Source organism: Gossypium arboreum, chromosome 1 (assembly GCF_025698485.1).
Source record: "Gossypium arboreum isolate Shixiya-1 chromosome 1, ASM2569848v2, whole genome shotgun sequence".
In the NCBI taxonomy this organism is placed as follows: domain Eukaryota; kingdom Viridiplantae; phylum Streptophyta; class Magnoliopsida; order Malvales; family Malvaceae; genus Gossypium; species Gossypium arboreum.
In genome coordinates, this window is record NC_069070.1 from 51995066 (window position 1) to 52003256 (window position 8191).

Below are 8191 nucleotides of genomic sequence, written 5' to 3' on the forward strand. Positions count from 1 at the left end.
ACTTGGGAACTTAAGGACTCTATGAAGGATCGATATCCAAAATTGTTCACCGGTAAGATTTTCGGGGATGAAAATTTCTTATGTGGGGGAGAGTTGTGACAGCCCTAATGTGACCCTAGTCGGAAAGTGGTTTCGGGACCACAAAACCGAGTCATAAAAATAATTAATTGCTATATTCTATGCTTATTATGTGTGTACATGAGTATGTGGAAGTTTCATTCTCTAATTTTTCCAATTGCATGAGAAATTATTAAATAGGGATCAATATGAGACATGGTGAAATATGATAGGCTAATTTTAAATGGCTTGTTAATGCATGATGACACAAGGGTGGACTTGCATGTCAAATTCCCTAATTCCTCTGTAGTGGCCGGCCAAGATGGATTGTTGATGGGCAATATATATGTTAATTAGATATTATAATAAGAAATTGGGTTATTGGAGATAAAATATTGTTAGTAAAAGAAGGTAAAAATGAAAAAAATGATGGAATGCTCATCTTTCTTCTCCATTGCCGTGACTTGAGGGAGGAAGAAGAAAGGAATTCTTTTGTTCATGATTCGGCTTGGATGATGCTTAGGAAGAGGTAAGCACTTTGAAATTCTTGGAAATTTAGGTATAAATAAGGTGATTAGTTCAAGTTCTACTCATTCCATGGATTAAGTTTGGTTGTTTGGAGGTTTGATATTCGGCCAAGTAGTTTCAAGCTCTTGGTAAATATACTTTTTCTTGAAGGTTGAAATTTGTTTGTTCATAAGGGGGGGTACCGAATGGGGTCATTGAAGGGTCTTAATGAACAAAATGTGTGGCTTGGGTTTATGACATTCGGTTAAGGAATATTGTGTGCTAGCAAGGTTGGTTTAATATATATATGTAAATCACTTTGTATTTGATGATTAGAAAAAAAAACATAGTGAAGGGCAAATTAAAATGATGTTGGATAAATTTTTAGTATAGTTGTGCTTAAGCATTCGGTCATTGATGGGCATTGTTGTAACCTAATTGTAGTTGCAACTCTTAATTTTGAGATGGAATTTGTACATATAAGTTAAGTGAATGGTTAGGCCCGAATGAGGTGTATAAAATATTAAAGCATGCTAGAATTATACATTAGTAAGAATGTGTAATTGTACTAAATTCTCTATTTGAATTCGGTTAGGAATAGTCATGGTATGAGCTCATTAAGGGTGCTATCTTATAAGTGAATGTAGCTTTAGTTAACCTTATGTGCCATGCGTGTGCTAAAATAATTAATGAATTGGATGTTATTATAGGTGTATGGTTGGTCTTATTATTAAAAATAAGGGTTGAGTACCTTGAATTTCTCTTTGATATTCAAAATGATTAAATCAATTTAATTGTTAAATTAAGCTCAAGAGCAAAGGGGAACTAAATCGGATAAAGGAAAGGAGAAAGCAATCGAATAGCCGAGTTAGAACCGTTCTACTAAGTCATTAAGCATATATTTGGTATTGATTTAAACGATCGTAATACCTATGCAATTGTGTTTAATGAGGTGAAATGTATACAAATGTATATGTATGTAGAGATGAAGTTGTCGAATGTAAAAAAAAAAAGAAGAAGTGAAGCGTATAGAGTGGCTGGTTTTCGGCACTAAGTGTGCGGGCAATAAGTGTTCACGGTTGAGAGATTGGCACTGAGTGTGCGAGCTTGAAATGCATGGCACTAAGTGTGCGAGCTTGAAATGCATGGCACTAAGTGTGCGAGTTTAAAGTATATGGCACTAAGTGTGCGTGGCTGATTATTAAGCACTATGTGTGCGAACCCACTATGTATTTTCTATAGATTATTTACATTAAGGGTGCGACCTTACCGAGTCGATTTTGGACAGCGGAAAGGGTAAGTACCTTGAGTTCATGGCTAATAGGTGCTATGTTTATATTTGGAGTTGAGCGTGGTAAGTTTTGAACCTATGTGATGATTATAATTGAAGTCACGTACATAAGGTTCATCGTGGAATAGGTGAAAGTTCGTTTAGTTGTATGATTGTAACGAAAATAAAATGATGTATGGAAATGCCTCAATTACTCTATTGAATAGCGTATGAAATGTCAATGTAGGACTTGGAATGAGATTGAATCGTAAGATCTAAGAAACTATGGCATAGTTCGGTATGGATGGAGTACTTAGCCTCATTTCGTTGTTTCCTCTTGTGAAAATTTTATTAATGGATGGTAGTGTAATGCTTATGACTTCTTGAGTTATATACTCATTCGGTGTTTGCTTGTCACCTATTTTAGGTTTCTTGGACTCGACTTTTTGCGTACTCGGGACCGTCATCGAAGTCATCACACCGCTAGCAACTTTTGGTATCTTCTTTTTAGTTGGTCTAGGAGAACATTTCGGCATGTATAGGCTATTATGTTTTGTTGAAATTTGGTATGTAAACTTTAGCCATGCGAAAATGGCATAATGTTCGGTTGGATTTGGTTCTATGATGTTTGGAGACAAGTCTTGGTAATTCGGTTTTGGTTGAGTATTGGTTGAGGCCTACTCGATTATTATGCCATATGTCATGGCTGATTATTTTCGGTGTTAAATTCATGATTTGGTAATAGTGTAGTCGGGAGATGCTCAGTGATGATTAACCTTTGGCATGGCTAGTCATGGTCATAATTTGTAATATGTATGATGAATTATTAGTTAGATCAAGGAAAAATCATGAAATAGGCATAGTTTGCTTTAGTAACAGATGCTGACAGCAGCAGTGATGTGAGATTGAAAAATCACTAAAAATAGTAGAAATGGAATTAAATAATGAATAAATTATGTAATCGAAGCTTGATGAGTCTATTTCCATATGGAAGAAACGAAACTACCATATGAGCTGTATGTTAGGAGATAATTGAATTCTTGTGAAACAGGGCCAGAGCGATTTCTGGATCCCCTGTTTCGACTTAGAAAATTCACCGTAAATTTTATCGAGATAATTAGAGGTCGTTCCTTATATGTACAGATTCATTATCGAGTCTAGTTTCATTAGAGACAAACGGCATAGGCATTGAAGCCCTTTACAGGGAGATATTTAAATCGTAATGTACAGAGGTAAGTGTAGTCGAACCTTGAAACAGGGGAGACTTTAATGAATAAACTGTACTAATTGGCCCAACCAAAAATTCTACAAAAATTCCCCCATATAGATATATGAGTCTAGTTTCTGAGAAAATTTACGGAATTGGATTTCGAGTTCCAGAACTCAAGATATGATTTTTAAAGCGACTACGATACAGTTAGCCAGCTTGCCTGGAATAAAAAAAAATTAAATAATAAATAGGGGGAAATAAATGAAGTAAGCTCGGTAACACCTCGTATTCGATTTCCGGTAACGGTCACGGGATTGGGGTGTTACATTATTAATTTGAACTAGGTTTTAACTCGCACAACTTCACCATCCCAATAGTGCTTGAGATGTTGACTATTAACTTTAAACGTACTTCCATGGTCATCGTACAATTCTATAGCTCCATATGGATAAACTTTCTAGATGGTATAAGGTCCTCTCCATTGGGATTTGAGCTTCTTAAGGAATAACCTTAGCCTTCAATTAAACAACAACACTTTTTGACCTTCTTTGAATTCATAAGGTTGTATACGACTGTCATGTCATCTCTTAGATTTTTCTTTACACATCTTGGCATTCTCATATGAAAATAACCTCAACTCTTCCAACTTATCAAGCTGTAGCATTTTTCTCTCACCTACTTGCTTAAGATCAAAATTTAATTGTTTCAAGGCCCAGTGAGCTTATTTTCCAATTCAAGCAAAAAATGACATGCCTTTCCAAAAACTAACTGATAGGGAGTCATTCCTAACAGTGTCTTAAAAGTAGTTCGATAGACCTACAGAGCATTATTGAGCCTTCAAGACCAATATTTTCTATTAGGGCGCTTTACCCTCTGAAGATTACCTTTGATTTCATGATTCACCCTTTCAACTTGTCCATTTGTCTGTGGGTAATAGGCAATAGCAATTTTATGTTTCACATCGTACTTGTTAAAAAACCACTTAAGTCATTTATTTACAAAGTGAGATCCTTCATCGCTAATTATAGCTCTAGGAGTCCCAAACCGTGTAAATACATGCTTACGTAGGAATCGCATGACTACCTTAGCATCATTTGTTGGGTATGCCTCGGCTTCAACCCACTTGGATACATAATCCACAACTACCAAAATATACTTGTTTCCATAAAAAGAAGGAAATGATCCTAGAAAATCAATGCCCCATATGTTGAATAGTTTTACCTCTAAAATATTTGTCAAGGGCATATTGTTCCTTCTTGATATGTTTCCTATTCTTTGGCATCTATCACAATTTTTCACACATGCATAAACATCCTTAAACACTATAGAACAAAAGAATCTTGCTTGTAAAATCTTCACTGCGGTGCAAGAACCACCAAAGTGTTCCCCACTTAGAGATGAATGGAAGTGGCACAAAATCTCATCAGTCTCACTTTTAGCTATGCACTTCCTAATTATGTTATCTGCACATTGTTTAAACAAAAATGGATCCTCCTAGAAATAATACCAACTATCATTAAGGAATTTCTTCCTTTGTTGGTATGTCATTTCTCGAGGAATTATTTGACATTCTAAATAACTGGCAAAATCAACAAACCAAGTTGTTCCATGAATTCAAATTACCTCGAAGATATGCTCATCAGGAAAATTCTCATTAATTAGAACAAGTGAAGAAGTTACCTCATTTTGTTCTAGCTTTTACAGATGGTTAGCTACTTGATTTTCAACACCTTTTCTGTCTTGGATCTCAAGATGAAATTCTGGGAGTAAAAGTATCCAATGAATTAGCTTTGGTTTAGCATCTTTCTTCGTGAGTATATACTTAATAGTCGCATGATCAGTAAACATGGTAACTTTGATAACTATAAGATATGAATGGAACTTATCAAAAGAAAAAACTATAGCAAAGAGTTCTTTTTCAATTATCGTATAATTGAGCTGGGCTCCTATCAAAGTTTTGCTTGCATACTATATAAGATGAAACACTTTGTTTCTTCTTTAACCCATCATAGCTCCAACAACAAAATCACTTGCATCACACATCAACTCAAAAGGTGAGTTCCAATCAGGTGTAACAATTATTCGGGTTGAGATTAATCGACTTTTTAATTCCTCAAAAGCTTCTAAACATGCTTTGTTAAAATAAAAAAAACGACATCTCTTTCTAAAAGCATACACAAAGGTTTATAATTTTTTGAAAAATCTTTGATTAACCTATGATAGAAACCAGTATGGCCCTAAAACTTCTAACTCCTTTCACGCTAATTGAAGGTGGTAATCTTTTAATTACGTCCACCTTTGCTTTATCCACTTCATTTTTATTTTTGGAAATTTTATGTCCTAAGATAACTCCCTCCTTAACCATAAACTGACATTTCTCCTAGTTAAGGATAAGATTCATCTCCTTACATCATTTTAGTACCTTTGCCAAATTACTCAAACAAATATCATAAGTGTTACCATAAACAGAAAAATCATCCATGAAAACCTCAACAAAATTTTCAACCATATTAGTAAAAATTGCCATCATACATTGCTAAAATGTGGCAGGTGCATTACATAAGTCAAAAGGCATTCGCTTAAAAGAAAATGTACCAAACAGGCAAGTAAAAGTAGTTTTATGCTGGTCTTCTGAGGCTACAAATATTTGGTTGCATCCCAAGCACCCATCTAAATAGCAGTAAAATTTATTACCTGCCAGTCAATTTAACATTTAATCCATAAAAGGCAACGGAAAATGGTCCTTACGAGTAGCTTTATTCAATTTTCTGTAGTCAATATAGATTCTCCAATCCGCGACAGTCCTTGTCAAGATTAACTCGTTACGTTCATTCTCAAAAATCATGATTCCACCTTTTTTTGGTACACATTGTACCAAACTTACCCAAGAACTATCTGAGATGGGGTAGATAATTCCCACATCTAACCATTTGATCACTTTCTTTCATACTACCTCTTTCATGATAAGGTTAAGTCTCATTTTCCCATCAATTCTACTTTGCTCACCTTTCTCTAAAATAATCTTATATATACAACACCTTGTATGTCAGTTATGGTCCAACCAATTGCCTTTTTAAATTTATTTAAAATAGAAATCAGTTGCTCCTCTTAATGTTCTACTAGTTTTGCTGAAACAATCACAGGAAAAGTTGAACAGTTACCTAAATAAATGTATTTTAAATAGGGCAAAAGTACCTTTAGTTCAAGCTTAGGCGGTTCCTTGATTGACAACTTGGGTTGTGTACATTCTCGAACTTCCAACTCTTGCGGTTTGAACTGTAGTGGTTGAATATAACTCCTCAAATTAGCTTCCATCAAAGCCATGTTTTCATTACCTTTTTCATCTTCCAATTTTTGAAACCCTAAAGTGTTTTCCAACGAGTCTTCTTCAAGTTTTCTCTCCCATTCCAAAGAAATTAAGGTTTCTAATTCCTTTGTCGGACTAGAAAATTTCATGGCCTTTAGAACGTTAAATTTTACCTGGTCGTCTTGAACCCTCATTGTGAGTTCTCCTTTTTGCATATCTATCAATGTTCTTCCTGTGGCTAGGAAAGGTCTCCCTAGGATGATCAAAACTTCTTTATCTGCTTCAAAGTCTTAACATAATAAAGCCAGGGAGAAAAAATAAACTTATCAACTCTTAGCAAAATATCTTCAATCTTTCCCTCGAGATATGCAAATGAATAATCCGCTAGTTGAAGTATCACAGTAGTGGGTCTTACTTCACCTATTCCCAATAGTTTGAAAATAGATTTGGGCATAAAGTTGATGCTTGCTCCAAGGTCACACAAACCTTTACCGCATTAAGATTATTTGATGTTACAGGGTATCGTAAAGCTTCCAAGGTCTTTCAATTTCGGAGGTAGCTTGTTCTGTAAGATTGCACTTCATTAGAGCAACAGTATCATACTTACTAAGCCTTTTCTTCTTGGATAGAATTAAACTTTATGCAGTTGGGCATTTGCTCTAAAGCCTTCACAAACAGGATGTTAGTATGCAATTGCTTTAGAACATCCAAGAACTTCTTAAATTGCACCTCTTATTTCTGTGTCGCTCGGCAAGGCTCCTTGTGGTCTACTAATCCATCTGGTTCTTTAGATTTTTCAGTGTTGCTGCTTGAGTTTTGATCAAAGTGTCACTTTTTTCCATATATGCCTTCAACAATTTCTTCAAATTATTTGATGACTTAACTTAAGGTGATTTTGGAGCTTTTTGACTAAACCTTTGTGATTGGTTAGGTCTATATTGCATATGATTGTTCGGTCCATTTCCTTGGTTACTCTAGGAAAGTTTAGATGACTTTGCCATGTAGATTGTAGAAGTTGGACTGTGGTCCTTGTCCACTTCTATTTTGATACTGATTACTAGCATAACAAATAGACTCGAAGTTTAAAGGGAAATTCTCGAAAGAATGGCCATCCCCACAATACACACAGGAAACAACATAATACTGACTTGGTGATTGAGCTACAAAATTATTCAAACCATTAATGGTAAACTGTTTTAACATTGAGGAAATAGAATATACCTGGGCAGAGAGTGAAGTCAATGCGTCCATTTCTTGCACTTCAGCTACTGGTCTTCCGAAAACTAATCAATTTGTCAGCCATTGGTAATTGTTGCTAGTGATCCTTTCAATGATATCATAAGCCTCGTTATAAGACTTAGACAAAATCACACCATTTGCAAAAGCATCTACCATTAATCTTGTATGTGCATTGAGACTGTTACAAAACATCTCAAACTGGATGCAATAAGGAATCCCATGATGAGGACACTTACGAAGCAATTCCTTAAATCTTTCCCATGCCTTGTATAAGGACTCGTCATCCAATTATTGGAAAGTAGTTATCTCATTTCGAAACTTTGCATTCTTAATCGATGGAAAATAATTTACTAAAAACCTTTTTGCTAATTCTTGCCAAGTAGATATTAAACTTGGTGGCAATGAATTTAGCCAAGCTCGTGCTTTATCTCGCAACGAGTACGGGAATAGCTTCAACCTTAATGCATCTTCAGTCACACCAGTTATCTTAAACGAATCACTCACCTTCATTAATAATTGAAGGTGAAGATGTGGATCTTTCATGGGCATACCACTGAACTGGCCCACCATTTGGAGCATTTGAAACATCACTAGTTTCAAT

At 35.2% G+C, this 8191-nt stretch overlaps 1 non-coding gene across 1 annotated transcript; it reads left to right on the forward strand.

Annotated features, from left to right (window-relative positions):
* Nucleotides 1-7804: 7804 nt before the first annotated feature.
* Nucleotides 7805-7911, forward strand: LOC128281868 (small nucleolar RNA R71). Its single transcript, XR_008272145.1, has one exon. It is a non-coding gene; the product is annotated as a small nucleolar RNA R71 (small nucleolar RNA).
* Nucleotides 7912-8191: the final 280 nt, after the last annotated feature.